Genomic DNA, 22,716 nt, shown 5'->3' with positions numbered 1-22,716 from the left:
TTTGTGACTTGAAATGTACCCCTATACAGTTCTAAAATAGCAAAGTGAGAATAAACACATTAATAGATAATATACAGTATAAAGAAAAACAACTAATAACTGCAAGGAAGTGGATATTACTGCCCAGTAAAGGTTGTATTTGGACTGAGACAGTATGAATACTGTACAGTGACATATGCTGTATCAGAACTAGTCTGCTTGTGTCACTGTATATTCATTTCATGCATCCTGTTTCTATTTACGCGCTGCTTCAATCACGACCCTGTGTAAAACTGTAAAAGAAAGTATTCCTGTGTGAAAGTGGTGCTGATTGCCCGCCTAATCCAGGAATCTATAAAAGCACAGCATGAAGTCACAGCTCTCTATTCACTGCTTTATCCGAGCTGTATATATGCACAAAGCATGTACATGCAGTGCTTTGTGGCTGAAGCCTCTCACATTGAAATGAAAAGGAATACAAATAGGAAGTACAGTATAATAAGTAGGACTGCACTTGAGCAGAAGACATATCATATTGTAGAAAAATATGCAACATTATAAATGATCCCTCAAACAGTACATACGTTTTAGGATCTCTGATGTCATTTGTGTAACATACATGAATAATATCTGTGTTTGTGGTGCAAGGATAGACAGACAGACAGACAGACAGACAGACATTGGATCGACCATGTTTGGTCGACATGGTCATTAGGTCGGCATGTACTAGGTCGACATGGAAAAAGGTCGACATGAGTTTTTCACAAATTTTTTTCATTTTTTGACCTTTTTCATACTTAACCATCCACTTGGACTACAATTGGGAACAATAACCTGTGCTGAGCGCAGCGAAGCACCTTGCTGGAAGCATGGCGAGAGAAGCCAAGTTGGGGTTCCCAGTCACTTTACAAAGAAAACGACACCATAACATTTTTTAAAATTCATGTCGACCTTTTTCCATGTCGACCCAATGCATGTCGACCTAATGAACCACACTCTTTACTAACACCCTTATTTTTGTATCACTTTTTTTAACACATAGCTCCTGCGTCTTTCCTATTTGCACATTAGTATTTCAGTGGTGCGCTGCCCCAAGGCGCGCACGCAGGGGGCATTTCCGAGTACCTAGAACCCCCCCAAGCTGCCGATCTATCGAACTGCTGTTTGACAATTTATTTATTTTTATATTGCGGCAGTCAGTGTCTCCCTCTGCGCGGCCGCACACTGAGAGAGCTGGCAGCTGCATGTAGGCGGAGTTGCAGCTCCTCTCAGGCTGAGATGCGCAGCGTGTGTTCCCCCTGCCAGCAGCCAGCCCAGTGACGGGACTCACTGTGAGAGGACTCCAGCGGCGCAGCCAGCGGGGACCAGGTCGGACGTTGATCGCGGTATGCTGAGTACCAAGATAAAATGTGACAGATGCGGCCAGCATGAGTGCGGGAACCGTGCGGGGGTGGAGAGGGGAGATAAATGATGCGGGATGCGGGCGCTGATATGTTATAATAAATGCTGAGCTCTGATACATGAGTGAGTGTGTCCCTGTCTGTCTGTGTGTAGGAGGGGGGGAACAGGAATGGTTATGCTGCCAGTATGGAGGGGGGTTAATGATCATGGTGCCTGCTGCATGCTGATATATTGGGGGAGGGGATGTGTTTGTGGTGCTTCAGGCTATGTGGGGGAGTGGGCTCATGGTGCATCAGCCTATGTGGGGGAGGGAGGGGGGTCGTGGTTCATCAGTCTATGTGGGGGAGGGGGGGTTGTGGTGTGTCAGTCTATGTGGGCAGTGGCGTACGCAGGGGGGGGTTTCCGAGTACCTAGAAACCCCCCCTGATGAGCTGAATTTTCTATTTATGAGACAGAGACACAGCTGTCTATGTCTCAGCTATAAAACGCGACCGCGATCGTGACCGCGAAGCTGCTGTACGGCTGAGCAACAGTAGCTCTCTTCTTACAGATGGTTTTGGGGGGAAATGCTGGCTGCGCATGTTCAGCCACAGCAGCTCCCTCCGTCCTTACACTGATGCCCCTCTGCTCCCAGCCCCTATGCATACAACTGTGAGTATTTATGTATTTGTCATTATGTATGTAAGTGTGTATGTGTGTGTTTATGCATATATGTATGAATGTATATACATATTAGAGATGAGCGGGTTCGGTTCTCAGAGAACCGAACCCTACCGAACTTCACGTCTCAAGGCCGGATCCGAGTCAGGCGGGAAAATCCGAGCCTGAAACCCGAACACGGCAAAACGTCATAATCCTGCTGCCGAATTCTCGCGGGATTTGGATTCTATATAAGGAGTAGCGCGTCGCAGCCATTTTCACTCCAGTCTCAGAGAGTGTATTGAGAGGACGTGTCCTCAGTGTTCAGTGTCTGTGTGGGGGCGGGAAAGTGGGGTGGCGAGTCTTGTGCTGTGTTGTACTGCTCAGTCCAGTCCAGTGTAGTCAGTGTATTGTGCTGCATCAGTCCAGCCAGTCACAGTGTTGGTGTCCTCTGCTGGTGTCCAGTGGTGTCTGTTGGTGTCCAGTGTAGCTGTATGTAGTGGTGCTGTGTTGTGCTGTCCAGTCCAGTGTCCTCTGCTGCCATATATCCAGTGTTACTGCTGTATAATTCCCGTGATACTGGCGTATAATTCCTGTGATACTGCCGTATAATTCCAGTTATCCTGCCGTATAACTCCATATAAATCCATATAATTCCATACAAATCCAGTCCAGTGGTGCTGCCATATAAATTCAGTGGTGCTGCCCTGTGCTGTATATTATTTACTCCAAATAAAGGGGTTATTAATATTTAATCCAAATAATTTTTACAGGGTTTGCCCTGTGAGGTGTAGGGGTACGCTCTCTTGTGCAGCATTTTGTGTTATATAACTCCAGAATAATAATGGAGAACAAACATTTGGAGGCTAAAATAGGGAAAGATCAAGAACCATTTCCTCTTAGTGCTGAAGTTGCTGCCACTAGCCATGACATAGACGATGAAATGCTATCAACATTGTCTGCCAAGGCCAATGCCAGTGGCGTCAGAAGGCGGGTGTGGGGGGTGTGGCCCTCGGAAGGGGTAACACCAAAGTGCCAGCTCTTCTGTAGTGACAGGAGCCGAGTGCTGCAGTGAGATAAACTCCTGCAGCACTCGGCTCCTGTCACAGATAAGAGCCAGCACTGCACGCTGAGCAGTCTCCGGGGGCAGCCAGCATCTTCGGGGAAGCTGGACATGCCCCCGGAGCGAAGGAAAAAAAATCTGTAAGGCAATGCCCCCTTTTAAATTAGGCCACGCCCCCTTTTTGGACACCCTCGTCTCCCGCGCGCGGGGGGGGGAGGGGGTTAATACAGAGTGCGCTCCGGGTGTCACCACACCCAGTGACGCCTCTGGCCAATGCCCCATTGTGATAGTGGAGGGCATGTAAAATCCAAAAAGCCAAAGTTCAGTAAAAAGACCAAAAAAAAAAAATTTTTAAATGTTCTGAGGAGAAACGGAAACTTGCCAATATGCCATTTATGACACGGAGTGGCAAGGAACGGCTGAGGCCCTGGCCTATGTTCATGACTAGTGATTCAGCTTCACATGACAATGGAAGCCCTCATAATTGAGGCCTTAACACTTATGTTGGTGTTAGACGTGCGTCCGGTATCCGCCATTAGTGCAGTGGTATTTAGACAATTGATGGAGGTATTGTGTCCCCGGTACCAAATCCCATCTAGATTCCACTTCACTAGGCAGGGGATACCGAGATTTTGCCATTTAATACCAGTGATTTGGACGTATAATTATTAATTACAGTGATTTTGCCAATTAATTCCAGTGATTTTGACGTATTATTCCAGTGATTTTGCAGTATAATTCCAGTGATTTGGACGTATAATTATTAATTACAGTGATTTTGCCAATTAATTCCAGTGATTTGGATGTATAATTCCAGTGATTTGGACGTATAATTTCAGTTGGAATTGTTTGTGTTGCTTGGCTTAGTCATACAGCCAGGGGCGGATTGGGAACTAAAAGTGGCCCTGGAAAAATTTCTAGAAGTGGCCTCACGCGGAAAGCACCATATAGACTGTAGGCGGGACCAACACCAAAGTAGGCGGAATTAGAACTTTGCTACACATTGCTGGTTTCAAGATTATTGGTAATCTACTGGCCCCAACACTTACAGACCTTTCACCTGCAGTGACAAACCCCAAACCTCCATATTCCAAATAACACCCAGCCACCACCAATGAGACTGAACACAAACTCCCAAAACTCCCTCAAATAGACACACAATTGTTACCACAGAGAGACCAAACTCATTACCCAAAGATCACAAATATCATTGACAATAGGTTGACATGGCAAAGGTCGACACAAGAAAAGGTTGATATGAGGTTTTTTTTGTGTGAACGTTTCCATACTTTACGATCCACGTGGATTATGATTGGGAATAGCAACCAAGCGAAGCGAGCCTTGCGATGGGACACGGTTCACTAATTGGGGTTCCCGATCACTTTACAGAGAAAACGATAAAAAATTCCAGTAACTCATATCGACCTTTTTCCATGTTGACCTTTGACCCATGTTGATCTTTTTCAGGCGTGAACCTAGTCACTGTCACAGTGCCGCAACTAGACATTTTAGCGCTGTGTGCAAGAAACAGCATAAGTGCCCCTCCCCCATATAGAAAACAGGGCCAGTGCACGCCGTAGGCACGTGTAAAAAATATAGGAGTGTGGCTTCATGGGGAAGGGGCAAGGCCACAGAGCTCCTTTTTACACATTACCTCAGGCAGAGTTCACTTTTACACATTACGGCAGGTAGAGCCCCCTTTTACACAGTATGGCAGGTAGTCCCCATTTTACACAGTACGATGGGTAGAGTCCCCTTTTACACATTAGGCAGGTAGAGCTCCCTTTTACACATTACGGCAGGCAGAGTCACCATTTTTACACATTACAGCAGCAGAGTCTTCCTTTTTTACACATTACGGCAGAAGAGTCCCCCCTTTTCATCAGATTAGGCAGGGTCCCTTTTTATACATTTAGGCAGGCAGAGTCCCCCTTTTTACACACTTAGGCAGGCAGAGTCCCTGTTTTTACAGGAGGCAGACAGAGTCTACCTTTTTACATAAAAAAAATGGGCGGGATGAGAGTGAAAGAGGAGAGATGGAGGGAGGGAGGAAGAGAGAGAGAGTAAGTATTCTCCTTACCAGTGACCATCCGGCAGGCACCTTGTCTTCTTCCCACCCTATGCTGCGCTCTTCGCAGCGCAGGGCATTGGGGGAGGGCTGGGAGAGACGTCATCTCTCCCAGCAGCAAACGTGGGAAAGGGAGCTGCAGCGCTGCACTACCCAGCTACCTATGTGACTGGTCAGCATTTGCGCTGTGGGCAAGGCACCATTAGCGCACACCTAGTTACGGCCCTGCATTGTCAACCAATAGTGGTTGACCTAATGACTGTCGACCTAGTTAGGGTCTACACAATGATCCACACCCAGTCTGTGGCACTTAGCAATAATAAACTTGGATTCTCTGACACGTAACATCAATACGCTGTAGTCTATGGCACACAGCAGTTATAAACTCTGCAGTCTGTGGCACCCAGTAGTAATAAGCTATGTGGTCTGTGCGACCCAGAAGGAACAAGTTCTGCTGGCACCAAAAAACAGGCACCTGCAAAGAAATTAGCTCTGCTGTGTAATACCGTAAATTGTGAGCTCTGCAATGATTAGGCACCAGCAGCGCATGCTCTGCGATATAGTTACACTGTTTGTAGAGACCTATTACTGACTTTGGCACCGCAGACTATCCCTTACACAGCAATGGTTGTAATTCTGGATGTTTTCCAAGCTCTGTAGCAAAGAATTTGTAGCTTACATTGCCGCATGGGTTGCAAATTGGTCAGCATTGAAAACCCAGAAAGCTTGGCATTACCCATGGCCGTAAGTGGGTGAAATAATAATGCCCAGTCTGCTTAGCTTTGTCATTTGAATGGCACGCTATGGCAGTTCTGTGAGAGGGTTAGTAAGTAGCCCGGCATAGAAGGTGCAAAGCAGACTACTGCACAGCTGGCATGTGTTTTTTTTATTACGCTGATGTGTCTGGCTATAACTATATAATGAGAAGGGGAGAAAGATATACCATGAAGGAGAGATACAAGAAAAGAAAGAAGGGATGGGGAATGGTGGATAGGGAGAGACACAGATGGAAGGAGGAAAAGAGGAGAGAGACATGTAGGGAGAAGAGCTTGGCTTGGCACAGGCAGAGGGACATGCAAGATCAGGCTGTTCCTGCTGATCAATACGCCAAGCAGGGACCACAGGGTACATACAGAATACGGACTGTTACACACAGGCCCGGCGACAGGGGGGGTCAAAGGGAACAACCCTCCCGGGCCCCGAGCTCCAGGGGGCCCCATCACTTGCTTGGTCTGGTTGTCTCCGCTTTGTTGCCTTCATTATGCTTGCGGCATGCCTCTCTGCCGCCCCGTCCCTGTCTGACGATCTGCTACCGCTGCCACTGAAGAGCCGGGCAGCAGAGCAGCAAACACAGGCTACACTGACTGTGTGAGTCAGGGCTCCTTATAGCAGCTGCCCGCATCACTACCTCTGTCCAACCCTGCTCCCTACGTGCCTGGATGGCACCCTCACAGCCTGTCATACTGTATACTATGTCAAGGTACTGCCATATTATTCTATATAAATGTGTGTATGGTGAGTTCTATGTGTGTGTGTATGTATATATATATATATATATATATATGCAAAAAATGTCCCTGGCACTCCGGACTTCCGTTCATCTTGCTCCGGTGCCCTCCCCTCAGATCTGCATCTGTGTATATGGTCCTTGTATGCCGCCCATACAAGGACCACATATATATATATATATATATATATATATATGTTTGTATATATATATGTATAAATTGTAATATATATACTGTATATTTTATATATATATATATATACAGTATATGTGTGTGTGTGGGTATATATATATATATATATAATTTTTTTACAGCGACTTTGTGCGTTATAAAGGGGGGGGGGGTCAAGGCAGGGTGGGGGGCCCCAGAGAAATTGGTGTACCGGGACCCAAGATTTCTCTTGCCGGCCCTGGTTACACAGGGCTGGGTACTGGAGCACGGGCTTCCACACACAGGGCTGGGTGCAGGAGCAGGGGCTGGCACATACACACAGGGCTGGGTACAGGAGGGGGGCAGGCACACACACAGGGCTGGGTACAGAAGGGGGGTAAGCACACACACAGGGCTGGTTTTAGTGGCTGACACACACAGGCTGGATAGAGATGTGGGGGCAGGCACACACAGGGCTGGGTACAGGGGCTGGCAGACACACACAGGGCTGGGCACACAGGAGGGGGGGCAGACACACAAAGGGCTGGGTACAGGAGGGGGGCAGGCATAAACACAGGGCTGGGTACAGGAGCGAGGGCTGGCAGACACACACAGGGCTGGGTACAGGAGCGAGGGCTGGCAGACACACACAGGGCTGGGTACGGGAGGGGGGCAGGCACACACACACAGGGCTGGGTACAGGAGGTGGGCAGGCACACACACACAGGGCTAGGTACAGGAGGGGGCAGACACACACACACACACACACACACACACACGGCTGGGTACAGGAGGGGGGCAGGCACACACACACACACACACACAGGGCTGGGTACAGGAGGGGGGCAGGCACACACACACAGGGCTAGGTACAGGAGGGGGCAGACACACACACACACACACACACACACACACACGGCTGGGTACAGGAGGTGGGCAGGCACACACACACAGGGCTAGGTACAGGAGGGGGCAGACACACACACACACACACACGGCTGGGTACAGGAGGGGGGCAGGCACACACACACACACACACACACAGGGCTGGGTACAGGAGGGGGGCAGGCACACACACACAGGGCTGGGTACAGGAGGGGGAGAAACACACACACACACACACAGGGCTGGGTACAGGAGGGGGGCAGGCACACACACACACACAGGGCTGGGTACAGGAGGGGGGCAGGCACACACACACAGGGCTGGGTACAGGAGGGGGAGAAACACACACACACAGGGCTGGGTACAGGAGGGGGGCAGGCACACACACACAGGGCTGGGTACAGGAGGGGGAGAAACACACACACACAGGGCTGGGTACAGGAGGGGGGCAGGCACACACACACAGGGCTGGGTACAGGAGGGGGGCAGGCACACACACAGGGCTGGTTTTAGTGGCTGTTACACACAAGCTGTATAGAGATGTGTGGGCAGGCACACACAGGGCTGGGTACAGGAGCGGGGTTGACACACACACACGGCTGGGTAGAGGAGTTGGGCTGGCACAGACCCAGGGCTGGGTACAGGGGCACACGCAGGGCTGGCACACACACAGGGTTGTGTACAGCAGCAGGAGCTGGCACATACACACAGGGCTGGGTATAGGAGTTGGGGCTGGCACACACTCAGGGCTGGGTTCAGGGGCTGGCTGACACACACACACACACACACACACACACACACACACACACACACAGAGCTGTGTACAGGAGCAGGGCCTGGCATGCACAGGGCTGGGTGTAGGAGGGGGGGCTGGCATGCACATTGCTGGGTGGAGGAGTGGGGGCTGGCATGCATAGAGCAGAGTGGAGGAGCTGGAACTGGAGAAGTGTTTTTTAATACAGGGCCTTGTTCCCCTCATTCAGCTATTACCGTACCTCTTTTGACTGTATCCCATATTTAATTCTGTTGTAGCTCCGCGCCTCTGTTCTACAGCACTCAGGCAGGAAGTAAACACCAGTCACACACTTCCTGCCCAGCCTGAGTCTGAGCAGGGGATGTGCTGTCAGTTCTGCCGGCGGCCACTAGGTGGCTTTGCTGATTCTAGTCAGAAAAAAAAAAAAACACAGAAAGAAAAGGCACTCAGCTGACGGCCGGCCCCGCAGTGGAGTCGGCCTCCCGGGAATCTTCCCGGTAATTTTCCCGGTAATTATTGTGGCCTGTCCGCCCCTGCATACAGCTACCTCATTGCACCTCTTCGACATCTTTGCATCAGGTGCTGTTTGGGGCCTAGTTTTTGAAAAGTGCCATCCTGTCTGACACTGCCGTTTGAGTCCAGGGGTACTGCTGTATTAGTCCTGGGGTACTGCCATATAAGTCCACCAATTGCAGAACTTTTTAAAAATGACAGGGGCGTGCTGGAGATGCTGTCAGTGGACCGAACAATTGCGGCCTACTCTCGAAATTCAGCCACTGCGTGACACTACTAGATGGGCCAGGTGGTTGTGTCGCTTAGCCCAGTTATACAACAACCTCGGTGCACCTTTTTTTCTTCTTTGCTTCATGTGCTGTTTGGGGCCTTTTTTTTATATTTCTGCCCTCCTGTATGCCACTGCAGTGCCACGCCTAGATAGGCCAATTGTTTGTGTCGCATGGCTTAGTCATACAGCTACCTCATTGCACCTCTTCTACATCTTTGCATGAGGTGCTGTTTGGGGCCTACTTTTTGAAAAGTGCCATCCTGTCTGACACTGCAGTGCCACTCCTAGATGGGCCAGGTGTTTGTGCCGCACACTTGTGTCGATTAGCTTGGTCATACAGCCACCTCGGTGCAACTTTTAGGCCTAAAAACAATATTGTGAGGCATTCAGAATAGACTAGAAATAAGTGGAAATTAATGTTATTGGGGTTAATAATACCGTAGGAGCAAAATTACACCCAAATTCTGTGATTTTAGCTGTTTTTATGTTTTTTTCAAAAATCACCCAGATCCAAAACCAAAACTCGAAAGGGTGGTTTATGCAAAACCAAGCCAAAACCAAAACACGAAAGTGGAATTAGAACCAAAACACAAAACACGAAAAGTGCCAACCGCACATATACATGTATACACCTGTGTGTATGTATGTATGTGTATATATGTGTGTGTGTGTGTGTGTGTGTGTGTGTATGTATATATATATATATATACACATGCCCATATGCATACATACACCCACCCACGGAAATCCCCCTCACTAAATCCTGCGTTTGCCCCTGGCCCCGGGGTGTTTGCGCCTGAGCCAGCTTTGTGGGGTCTGCACCTTGGACTTACACTTAGTATTAGAAACTTAAACATAGTTAAGTAAATATATCTGCCATTATCAAGATATATGTTGCTTCTCATCTGTCCTATCATTTTCTTGAAATAAAACATTATGCAGAGGCAGAACTTGTTGCATCACTCTGGACTGAAAAGGGAAATGGAGCATTGCACAGAACTTGAAGCCTTAATTAAAAGATGTGAGCGTTGCTGTCTCCTATGAATACAAAATACGCTGAACAGATTGGCACATTGGAAGCCAATTCATGACAGGAAAGGTCTGAACATGAAAGCGGTTGTCCAGCTTTCTTTTCCTCTTTTGTGTTTTTATTTATTTATTATTTTTACCTCAGATTGTTTACTGGAGAAAAGATAATCTCGACTGTTGCCCTTTCTGACTGCAGCCCTTGTGGCATGATAGACCCAATGAGTCCATAGGGGGTACAGTGGGTAGCACTGCTGAATCACTGCACTGGGGTCTTTTTATTTGATTCCCACCAAGGGATACTGGGAAGCGGTTACAATACCGCCAGTCGGGATCCCGGCGTTCACAGTACAGACGCCAGAATCCCCACAAGCAGTTGAAATGCCAGCGATTCCTGGCTGCTGATATATCATACTGAAACCAGTATACTTGCCTACAATTAAAACCTCCTCTCCAGGAGAAGCCCAGAGAGGAGACACTGCTTACCAGTGCGGAAGGTGGGGCAGTGCTAAACATCACTATGCCACGATTTGTGGATCTGCAGGGAAGGAGTCAGCGCTAAATGATGTGAATTTGTTTAATTCAGCCCCACCCCCTCAATACGGAACCGCAATTCCCTGCATGATCTCCTCATCATGCCCGCTTCTCTAGGAAGTGGGTGGGATGGGGGAGATCTGGCCACTTTTCCGTGGGTGCGGGGGACTGCGTGAAAAAGTGGGAGTCTCTTGGCCTTGCGGGAGAGTAGGCAAGTTTGCACGAAGGCCCTATCTTTGTGGGGTTTGTATGTTCTCTCTCTAGTTGCAGGATCTATTTATGATGGTTGGAAAAGCCCTTTCTCTGGTGTTTTCACTGGAGATAATGGCTTTACTCAACTTTTCCGGTGCTTGCCTATTTTATACAATTTCCAGCATCCCTATAGACCTTTTTGAGGATGGTGGCATCATTAAATTTGAGGTGCAAGTCAATGTTGAATCCCATTTGAGAGCGATAGCCTGCTGTGAGGTAGAGAAAAAAAGCATTAGTAAATTGTGGTACTTTTAGAATCTGCGCAACAATATCGATTTTTATTTAGAGCCTACTCTATATACTGTAAATATAGGTTTACTATATGAACTCCCGCAAAGTTCAGACACATACGAGCAGGTCATTGATAACTGGTGTCCGTTTTCTTGGTGCCCTAGGTAAAGCTCTACCCTACCACCACTTCTTCCCTCAATACCCTCTCCCCATCCCTCATACAAACATTAGGCTTTTAAAAAATTATTACATAAAAAACGAAAATTCATATGACCTTGTTGGTATCCAGATGGTTGGTCAACCTTAATGAAGTCGACCGTCAATAGGTCAACCACTAATGGTCGACATGCATTAGGTCGACATGATCATTAGGACGACAGAACTTATGACTGACTGGTAAAAAAAAGGTCGCAAGATGCAAATGGTCGACACAGCTTTTTAGGGGGTTTCACATTTTTTTCAACCTTTTCATACTTTACCGTTCACATGGACTACGATTGGGAAGGTAACCTTTGCCGAGTGCAGTGGTAGAGGAGCGAGTCACCTTGCCCGAAGTCGCAGTACACTAAATTGGGGTTCCATGTGTTGTGACGATGAAAACGACACCCAAAAAAATATTTTTGATGTCGACCATTTGTCATGTCGACCTTTTCCTGTGTCGAACTTTTGTCCATGTCGACTTTTTCCAGTGTCGACCGTTTTACTACGTTGCCCTTTTCATCATCTCGACCTTAGCCATGTCAACCATTATTGGTCACCCTAATGACAGTCAGCCTAATTAGGGTCGACCCTGTGATCCATACACAACCTGGTTTTGCTGATTTACCCATGCAAAGTGGAATGCTTAGCAGAGCAGCAGTGAAAAGATGCCGTGCACATGTGTGCAGCTCATGGAGCTTTGGGCATGCCCCCACCGTGACAATGAGGCCACACTCCCTAGTTGTGAGGCAAATATGCCCCTTAATTTTGGGCACCTGTCTAAGGATTACACAAGAGTTGATAGGAATGGAGTAAAGCCTACTATACTCTGACAAATGTTTCAATTGTATTTTTTATTTCTAAACAATTGGCATTGCAATTATATATCCATCCAGCACCTATCCTGTAGAAGGTGATATTACTGTATTTTTGGTTTTGCAATAACAAAACACAAAGGAACCCTACATGTCAAAAAGTTGTTAATAAGTGCTTTGTTCAATAGAATGTGTTTTAGAACTAAAACACGTCTGTCAGTGGGTAATCTATTATTTGTGCAGGCTGGCCGTCAGTTTGTGGTCGGTTTGCAAACCAATGCTTAGTAAATCTGCGGTTGTCTACGTAAAATAACAGATAGTTGGTCCAATATTCTAAAGTGTTCTAAAGTTGGTCATTTGGTCCACTGTCTGTCAGTTTTGTCTTTGGTAAATGGTCAAAACATAAAAACCTAAAAACCTAAAACCTGTACTTAGTAAATTTACTCAACTGGGCTTTCAGTACTATTTTTGTAGTCACGGGTTGACTGGCTGGTGCATTATCACATTCCACTTTATCATTTCTCCAGGCTTGTAGGCAAGTACTGCATATGTCCAACCCCCAAAGATGGAAAATTGGCCCCAGAGGGCACTTAGAGGGAAATTCAGTTGTACTCTGGGCGCCCAAATGAAATGGGTGCCAACCCCCCATTAGGCATGCATACCCCGTGTGCACGCCTCCAAAGCAGCTAAACCCATCTAAAGTCCCAGGTTAGCTTGTACCCCAGGAGGCAGCATGGCTGCATGTGCGCCCAAACAGTGCAACAACTGAATTGCTCTGTTAGGCCCCATCTAGTGGCAGCCGGGGCAAATAACAATTTATTTGCCCCCTTAAAGTGTATTTAAGCAATGGCTAGTTACAGAATATGGTCCATAAATAGACTTTAGGGGGTACATTTACTAAAGCTTCTAAAACAGAGGTGATGTTGCCCATAGCAACCAATCAGAAATTGTCTATCATTTTCTAAACGGCAATAGAGAAATGAAAGACAGCATCTTATTGGTTGCTATGGGCAACATCACCAATTCTCTGTTTTAGAAAAGTTAGTAAATTTACCACTAGGGGTCAATTACTCATATCAAACAACTAAAAATTAAATTTCAAAAAGATGGCTTTTTCTTTAAAATATTTTTCTTTCCTTTACTAAATATAAGATCTATTTAATACCCACCTTCTTAATACTTATAGAATGAAAAGCTCCCCTGTCTGTGACCTAAAGAGTTCAGGAGTCACTCCCAACCTGCCTTCATCATGTTGTCTGTCTCATCTTTTGCTGAAAGCAAGTCTGGTTAGAACACAGGGCCTTTTCAAGCCCGCTCTGCGCCCCGGGCAGGAAACGGGTCGTGGCTTAATACAGGGGGCGTGGTCAGTTACGCCCCCTGTACATTAGTAGCGTCTAGTTCCCTTCGTGGAGAGGACCTTTGCTGTGCGGTGTGCGATGACGTCATCGCGCACGTTCAGCAAAGGTACTCTCCACGAAGGGAAACTAGACGCTACGCGTCTAGTTCCCTTCACAGGAGGCACAGACCGGGGACACAGTGGGCAGCGGAGGGCACAGCAGTGGCGGATCTTGCCATGGTGCGGCGCCCTCCGGATGGCGCCAGCGCCCTCCGGATGGCGCCAGCGCCCTCCGGAAGGCGGCGCCCCGGGCAAAAGTCCTGCTTGCCCGTGGCAAGATCCGCTACTGTTAGAACATATTGAATCACTGTAGATTAAGGAAAGGGGTGTGGGAAGAGTGCAGACATGTGAGCCTGGGTGACATGCTTGCTATGCTATTTGAGCTTTGTGAGAACATGATCTTTGAAAAAAATGGCAAATCAGTGTAAGTCTAAACAGCACTTTTAGCCTTCTAAAATGAATCCATGGAAGTGTACTGAATATCAGTGGCGTGCGGTGAGGTCAGTGGCTGGTGAGGCCCTACAGCCATAATGTCCGCCACATCCTGCCGATGACCCCTACCGCCGTCGAGCCAATGCCCGCTACTGCCTCTGAGCCGATGCCCGCTGCCACCGCCAATGGCTTACAAACTCGCCCACCATCAACTGACCCAGGCCTCCTCCACTAATTTGCATCTCAGTCCGATGTTGCCAATGCCTTCTGCCTGCCTGCTCATCATACTTGTTGTATATTGTACATTTTTATAGAAAAAAAAATAAAAATTAGTGTTTGGGACTGGGAAGGGAGTGGGGGGAGGACATGAATGCAATTTTGTTGTCCAGGGCTTCCATTAACTTAATGGAGAAGGGTCTGAATGGGTTAAAAAAAAAAATGCGTGAGGTCCCCCCTCCTAAGTATAACCAGCCTCGGGCTCTTTGAGCCGGTCCTGGTTGTTTAAATACTGGGGAAAAAATTGGACAGGGGCTCCCCGTATTTTGACAACCAGCACTGGGCTCTTAGTCCGGTCCTGGTTCCAAAAATACGGGGGACAAAAGATGTAGGGGTCCCCCGTATTTTTGAAACCAGCACCGGGCTCCACTAGCCAGGGACATAATGCCACAGCCGGAGGACACATTTATGTAGGTCCCTGCGGCCGTGACATTACCCCCCCAACTAGTCACCCCTGGCCGGGGTTCCCTGGAGGAGTGGGGACCCCTTAAATCAAGGGGTCACCCCCCCTCCAGGCACCCAAGGGCCAGGGGTGAAGCCTGAGGCTGTCCCCAGCACCCCTGGGCGGTGGGTGCCGGGCTGATAGCCATGTGTGTAAAAAAAAGAATATTGTTTTTTGTTGTGGAACTACAAGGACCAGCAAGCCTCCCCCGCTTGCTGGTACTTGGAGAACCTCAAGTACCAGCATGCGGGGAAATAACGGGCCCGCAGGTACCTGTAGTTCTACAACAAATAAATACCCAAATAAAAACACAACTCATCATCATCTCATGCCCACGGTCGAATTTATCACTGACTTGGCCGCCCCCGTATCTACAAGGAAATTTAGAGATTTACCAGCTACATCAGTTGTGACCTCGGGTTCACTTCCAAGGTTCGCAATTAATTTCACTGGCTGCAGATTACAGGTGTGGCCTCGCCCCTATGGTGCGTGGTGGCCTCCCTGTATTGCACTGGCAGCTATTACCTTGCGTAGGGCATCATATTGGGTAGGGCCGGCTTTGGACATAATGTACATACAGTATTAAAGTATACAAGTACCATGTAAAAATTTGATTTGCAATATTTAAACAGGCCAGTAAAGTGAAAAATTAAAGGAAAAAGTTGTACATTTATACATTAATTGGAGGATCAGATGAACACATACGTGTCTCATCATACTATAACGTGCTTTTTAAGCAATTCCATAGCTGATTTTTGATCATTGGGGATAAAGTATAAATATAACTTTCCCAGGTATTAAAGAAGCGTTCTGTGCATGTTGTTTTTTTTGTTTTGTTTTTAGTGAGGCATCCAGCCAGTCCATTCTAAATACTAAGAATAATTTTTTTTTATTTTTTTTTTTTAAAAGGGACAAACGATGGCATGATAGGTTATATCCTTGTATCCATAATTAGAGGATACATTTCTTGGCAACTACTGAGTTGACTAGCAATAATTTATGAACCCCATGTGCTACTTTTACCTCCCCCCTCAACCCCTCCACTTTCCCTGGGTATAATACCGAATATGGCCCATTCAGGCGTTAAGGGGGTAACTGAGCAGGTTGCTGGTTACATAACACCAAATCTGATTCCAGAAGCATCGGATTACTGGACATGCCCATATACAATGAAGCAAATCTGCTCTTGGTGTTCAGCATCTAGGGCAGTTATGAGTTGTTGCTAGGCCAATTAAAACTCTGCAATGTGGAGTGAGATTGCTTTAAAAAGGGATTTTTCTCACATAAAAGTCTATCTAAAGAGTTATCCCAGTCTGCTGGAGTTAACTTTTTTAACGAGAGTTGCTCCATAATGTTGGGTTTGCAGAAATGATATCGGGTAAGGTTTCAACATCGGGTTTGAGATAACTGCTTGTGAAAAGAATAGTGGCTTTTCAGTGGAGCGGTCACTAAATTGTCGAACACACGTGAGACCAGAGTCATCCAAGATGTGAAGGGGTGTCTTGCTTCCCTATGTTGCAAACTAGGGTTATCGATTAAAGGCAGAAAAAGAGACACAAATGGATTTAAAATGTGTTTGTGACGGAGAACATGCCATAGTCTTCTGGTTGATATTAGTAAAGGATTGTTTTGGACCGCTAATGGTATTAGTGTTGGTGGCACTTAGAGAAAGAGTTGCAGGTTGAAGAATCATGTCTCCTCTCTGCTGGGAAAAGTAGCCCCAGTGCCCTATCACATGCATTTACTTCCAAGATAAAAGGTTGTTTTGGATCTCGATTTATCAAGATGTACACTGAAGTGATGGACTGTTTCAGCTTAATTAAGGCGTCCTGGTGACTGATATTCAGTGAAGGGTGGTACTCTTGTGCATTAAATGCAGTTATGGAATCCACAATGGTAGAAAATCTATGTCTGTGGGAATTATGTATAGAAGTTTGTGAAATCACCAAAATGTTGTATAGATTTGTAGATCTATAGATCAATGTTGTATAGATTTATAGATCTATAGATCAATGTCCTTGGTCAGACACTATATATACACAAACACCTATTGTGTACAGTGCAGTTCCTAGAAGGCGGTCGGCTTGTTATTTTGTGCTGAAGCGTAGGATCGCAGTACTGTGCATGCACACATTTATAGACCCTCAGCCAGGTTGTAGTAAACATCCCGGCATACGGAATCCCAGCAGTCAAAATACCGCTGCTGGAATCATGACATCTGTCAGAATGCCAACGCCGGAATCCAGAATGTAAGTATGCCAGGTGGGTTAAAGTTAGACTGCAGGGGGGGTGTTAATGTTAGGCTGCGGGCAGGAAGGGTTAAGGTTAGGCTGTGGGGAGGGAGAGTTAGGATTAGGGGGTGAGTTAGGATTAGGGTTGCTTTGCTCCAGCGCCCCAGGCGAGATTTCAGGCTGTTGGGATGCCAGTGTCGGTATTCTGACCGCCGCCATCCTGACTGCCGGTATCCCATACCCAACCCCAGTGCCGTAACTGGACATTTTCGCGCTGTGTGCAAGAAGCAGCATCGGCGCCCCCCCCCCATATTAAAAATTGGGCCAGTGCGCGCTGTAGGCGTGCAACAGAATTATAGGGGCATAAGAGTGAGGGCTTGGGGCTGAGGGCGATAGATGGCAGATGATCTGCTGCAGACAAAGCGCACAGGTGAGCGGGAGGAGCGGCCGTCAGCGGACCACATGAGTGAAGAGGCGGCCAGTCAGGGTGTCTATAGATGGTGCACCCACAGGGCAAATGTGCACACCTAGTTACGGCCCTGGTCGTTGTGGAGAGCAGTGAGTAAAGTAGAGTGTAAATAAAGGTATAGGGAACAGTGAGGGTATCAAGCAGTGAGGGTGGGTGAGTGTAGGGAGCAGTGAGTGACTGAAGCAGAGAGAGTGGGTATAGGGAGCAGTGAGTGACGGAAGCAGAGAGAATGGGTGTAGGTAGCAGCGAGGAAGGGTGTAGGGAGCTGGGAGTGAGGGAAGTAGAGAGAGTGGGTGTAGGGAGCAGTGAGGGTCAGTGTAGGGAGCAGAGAGAGTGGGTGTAGGGAGCAGTAAGAGTGGGTGTAGGAAGTAGTGATGGTGGGTGTAGGGAGCAGTGACGGTGAGTGTAGGAAGTAGCGAGGGTGGGTGTAGGGAGCAGGAGGGTGAGTGTAGGAAGCAGTGAGGGGAGCAGAGAGAGTGGGTGTAGGGAGCAGTGAGGGTGGGTGAGTGCAGGGAGCAGTGAGTGACTGAAGCAGAGAGAGTGGGTATAGGGAGCAGTGAGTGACGGAAGCAGAGAGAATGGGTGTAGGTAGCAGCGAGGAAGGGTGTAGGGAGCTGTGAGTGATGGAAGTAGAGAGAGTGGGTATAGGGAGCAGTGAGGGTGGGTGAGTGCAGGGAGCAGTGAGTGACTGAAGCAGAGAGAGTGGGTATAGGGAGCAGTGAGTGACGGAAACAGAGAGAATGGGTGTAGGTAGCAGCGAGGAAGGGTGTAGGGAGCAGTGAGTGACGGAAGCAGATACAGTGGGTGTAGGTAGCAGCGAGGAAGGGTGTAGGGAGCTGTGAGTGAGGGAAGTAGAGAGACTGGATGTAGGGAGCAGTGAGGGTGAGTGTAGGAAGCAGTGAGGGGAGCAGTGAGGGTCAGTGTAGGGAGCAGTAAGAGTGGGTGTAGGAAGTAGTGATGGTGGGTGTAGGGAGCAGTGACGGTGAGTGTAGGAAGTAGCGAGGGTGGGTGTAGGGAGCAGGAGGGTGAGTGTAGGAAGCAGTGAGGGGAGTAGAAAGAGTGGGTGTAGGGAAGAGTGATGGTGAGTGTAGGGAGCAGTGAGAGTGGGTGTAGGGAGCAGTGACGGTGAGTGTAGGGAGCAGTGACGGTGAGTGTAGAAAGCAGTGAGGGTGAGTGTAGGGAGCAGTGACGGTGAGTGTAGAAAGCAGTGAGGGTGAGTGTAGGGAGCAGTGAGGGTGAGTGTGGGGAGCAGAGAGGGTGAGTGTAGGGAGCAGAGAGAGTGGGTGTAGGGAGCAGTGACGGTGAGTGTAGGTAGCAGTGAGGGTGAGTGTAGGGAGCAGTGAGGGTGAGTGTAGGGAGCAGTGAGGGTGAGTGTGGGGAGCAGAGAGGGTGAGTGTAGGGAGCAGAGAGAATGGGTGTAGGGAGCAGTGACGGTGAGTGTAGGTAGCAGTGAGGGTGAGTGTAGGGAGCAGTGAGAGTGAGTGCAAGGAGCAGTGAGGGTGAGTGTAGGGAGCAGTGAGGGTGAGTGTAGGGAGCAGTGATGGTGAGTGTAGGAAGCAGTGAGGGGAGCAGAGAGAGTGGGTGTAGAGAGCAGTGAGGGTGAGTGTAGGGAGCAGTGATGGTGAGTGTAGGGAGCAGTGATGGTGAGTGTAGGGAGCAGTGAGGGTGAGTATAGGGAGCAGTGAGGGTGAGTGTAGGAAGCAGTGAGGGTGAGTGTAGGGAGCAGTGAGGGTGGATGTAGGGAGCAGTGAACGTGGGTGTAGGGAGCAGTGAGGGGAGCAGAGAGAGTGGGTGTAGAGAGCAGTGAGGGTGAGTGTAGGGAGCAGTGACGGTGAGTGTAGGGAGCAGTGAGGGTGAGTGTAGGGAGCAGAGAGAGTGGGTGTAGGGAGCAGTGATTGTGAATGTAGGAAGCAGTGAGGATGGGAGAGTGAGGGGAGCAGAGAGAGTGGGTGTAGATAGCATGTAGGGAACAGTGAGGGACATCAGCGTGGAGCTGCTGCCAGTTGTAACCTCCCCCCTCCTCTGTAACTCACCCCACACCGCTTCAGTCCGCTCCAGCGCTGCAGATCTTCCTCCGACAGTGGTGCACACAGGTAAGGGGGGGGGGGGGGGCTGAGTACCCGGAACCCCCCCCCCCTCCCTGAAGACCCAATTTTTTTATTTGAGAGACGGAGACAGCTGTGTCTCCGTCGGTGCAGCTAACAGAGAGCTCCTTAGCTCGGCTCCGGCTCCTGAAGTTATGTGTACAATAGGAAGCGGAGGGGGGGGGGGGGGAGCTCTGGTGCCTGACAGGAAATCTGACAGCCAAGCTGACAGAAAAGGACAGGCGAGCTGCGGGCAAGAGGGTGGGCAGATGGATTCAAGTGAGCGCGGGTGGGGGCCGCCACGGCTGCTTTGCACTGGATGCGGCCGACTGTGGTGGGGGGGTGGGGGACAGAGAGAGTGTGCCAGTTGCGCCTACAGTGCCTATGCGCTGTGGGCAGCGCACACTCCGCACATCTGTAGTTACGGCCCTGGCAGAGAATATACAAGAGGATTCAAAACTGAAGTCAGAAAAATCTTGGATCGAGGCTTAGAAATTTGTTAATCTGGTTTGTGCAACTGCCAGCCAGGTTTATAACCCCCAGACTGCAAGATATTGGTTGCAGATAGGAAATTACATAATCACACGTGTGGGCACATTCATTGCATGCCCCAAAGTCTGTACTGGGCATGTGCACATCCTCTGTACAGGCAGCAGCATCTGCATGCTGATCTGGCGCTAGGCCTACTGCATACTGCACTTGTGCCAGCCAGCAGAGCCATTGCACAACATGTGGCAGCCTGCCGTAAGGAACACACCTGTTCTGAGGACATCATAATGGGGGGACTGTGGTTAAGGTTAACTATCTGACCCATCACTTTTAGTATTGCATTTGGATATAACGTGTAAGTGCTAATTGTCCATTTTATCAACAGAGGTCTACTAATTAAAAGAGAGTTTTTTTGGACGCAAAACATCAGACGTTTATTACACACAAACCTTTATTTCTAAGGAAACTGAATACCCCACTATTACCAGCTGTTGAGTAAGTGGTAGGCTCCCCAAAGAACTGCTGACAGCTGCACACTACATTATATATACTGTGGTTTTGGGTTTTTTTTGCAGAAGACACATAAGGGGAATTCAATTGTTTCAAAAGTCAGTTGGGTGTCTGTTTTTTCCTGTCTATTAGATAGGAAATAACAGACACCCAACTGACTTCTCAAACAATTGAATACCACCCATAGGGGGGTATTCAAATGATATATCACGCCCAATCTCCTCTCTAAAGTGATCCCAGTTATCGCGCATACTGCACCCATAGTAATTGTATAGCTGCATAAAGGGTTGGACACCTTCGCTACCCTGGGGGTAGCGAGCTGAAATGATTATACCAAGCCCGTCAGCAGAAACATAATGGGTGTGAAAGGGGGTGAAAAGAATTGAATACCACCCATAGGGCGAGATATACTAAGCCTTCGAGAGTGATAAAATGGTGAGAGCCAACGTAGCCAATCAGCTCCTAATTGCCATGCTACAGGATGTGTTTGAAAAATGACAGGGGCTGATTGGTTGGTAGTTTATCTCTCTTCACTTTATCACTCTTCGAAACTTAGTACATCTGCCACATAATGGCTTGCCCCATCTACCAACAACAACTGATAAAGAAACATTCGGAAGTATTAAAGCAAAGTAAACTTTAGGAAGAAACAAGAGCTTACAAATATGGCCCTCATTCCGAGTTGTTCGCTCTTTGCCGAGTTTCGCTATATTGCGATTAGTCACTTACTGCGCATGCGCAATGTTCGCAGTGCGTCTGCGCCAAGTAAATTTGCTAAAAAGTTAGGTATTTTACTCACGGCATAACGAGGATTTTTCATCGTTCTGGTGATCGGAGTGTGATTGACAGGAAGTGGGTGTTTCTGGGCGGAAACTGGCCGTTTTATGGGTGTGTGCGGAAAAACGCTGCCATTTCTGGGAAAAACGCGGGAGTGGCTGGAGAAACGGGGGAGTGTCTGGGCGAACACTGGGTGTGTTTGTGACGTCAAACCAGGAACGAAACTGACTGAACTGATTGCAGTGGCAGAGTAAGTCTGGAGCTACTCAGAAACTGCAAAGAAATTTCTATTCGCAACTGCTAAGCTAAGATACACTCCCAGAGGGCGGCGGCTTAGCGTGTGCAATGCTGCTAAAAGCAGCTAGCGAGCGAACAACTCGGAATGAGGGCCCATATACGGTATACAGGATAAAGCGTATGTTATCACTAGTAACATTCTAACGTCACAATTATCATTATTATTACTATTTGTTATTTTATTTTTTATTGAGACAAGAATTTGTAAATGTGTTTAACTTCCTATAATGTGGCAAAGTACTGTATCTAGTTATAGAACTGTAAGTGTTGCTAAACATAAAGCAGAAAATGTCATCATTTACAAAGTAGACTGAAAATAAGTCACAATATAGAGAGAAGCAAAAATGTGATATGTAAATTTGCAAATATGAAAACAACCCGGTAATTTCCCGGCACGAGAAGGTCCGACCTGGGATTTTTTTCTGACTGAAAGGGTCAACCTGGGAATGAATTCCCGGGACTTCGACCCAGGTTTCTACCTGGGTTTTGCCGGATCTTACACGGGTTGCCGGCTGTCTGAAATGGTCCGATCTGGGATTTTAGAAATGGGTCGCGGTTAACAGCGCTTATTGGCTGAGCTGGCAGGGCACTGGCAGTTGGCTGAGCAGCATGGTCTCTCCTATTGGCCGATTGGGTGTGGCACTGGCGCTGGCGTCTGAGGTCACAATTGTGTTGCAGGGGAGACGGATGAGAGGGACAGCATTGCGCATTGGAAGGAGGAAGAGATCAGGGAGCTGCTTTCTGTTAGAGGGGAGGAGGAGATCCGGAAGCAGATCACTGGGACAGTGAAGGACACCACAGTGTACACCAACATTGCCAAGATACTTACCTCAAGGGGCACTGAGTGGACACAGCAGCAGGTAGTGGATAAATTTAAAGCTCTCAGAAAATTTTACAACAAAGTTCACGACCACAACAGGAGGAAAAGTGGTGCTGCTAGAATGGAGTGGGCTTACTATGATCAGTGCAGTTACATTTTTGGCATTTCTGCACTGGTTAATCCCATTGTCATTTCATCGTCAAGTT

At 48.1% G+C, this 22,716-nt stretch overlaps 1 protein-coding gene and 1 long non-coding RNA gene across 5 annotated transcripts in view; one reads left to right on the top strand and one right to left on the bottom strand.

Annotated features, from left to right (window-relative positions):
* The window catches only part of LOC134933038 (uncharacterized), a 64,390-nt gene extending 55,596 nt beyond the window's left edge, over positions 1-8,794 (bottom strand). Inside the window, exon 1 of the long non-coding RNA XR_010179573.1 lies at positions 8,689-8,794. This is a non-coding gene — a long non-coding RNA (uncharacterized LOC134933038). The remainder of the gene's footprint in view (positions 1-8,688) is intronic.
* The window catches only part of PRR7 (proline rich 7, synaptic), a 111,563-nt gene that overhangs the window by 22,432 nt on the left and 66,415 nt on the right, over positions 1-22,716 (top strand). The gene's annotated exons all lie outside the window — the stretch shown is intronic.

Source organism: Pseudophryne corroboree, chromosome 6 (genome assembly GCF_028390025.1).
Source record: "Pseudophryne corroboree isolate aPseCor3 chromosome 6, aPseCor3.hap2, whole genome shotgun sequence".
NCBI classification, from domain to species: domain Eukaryota; kingdom Metazoa; phylum Chordata; class Amphibia; order Anura; family Myobatrachidae; genus Pseudophryne; species Pseudophryne corroboree.
The sequence above is the reverse complement of the archived record's forward strand: the minus strand, read 5'-3'. Positions and strand labels throughout refer to the sequence as shown.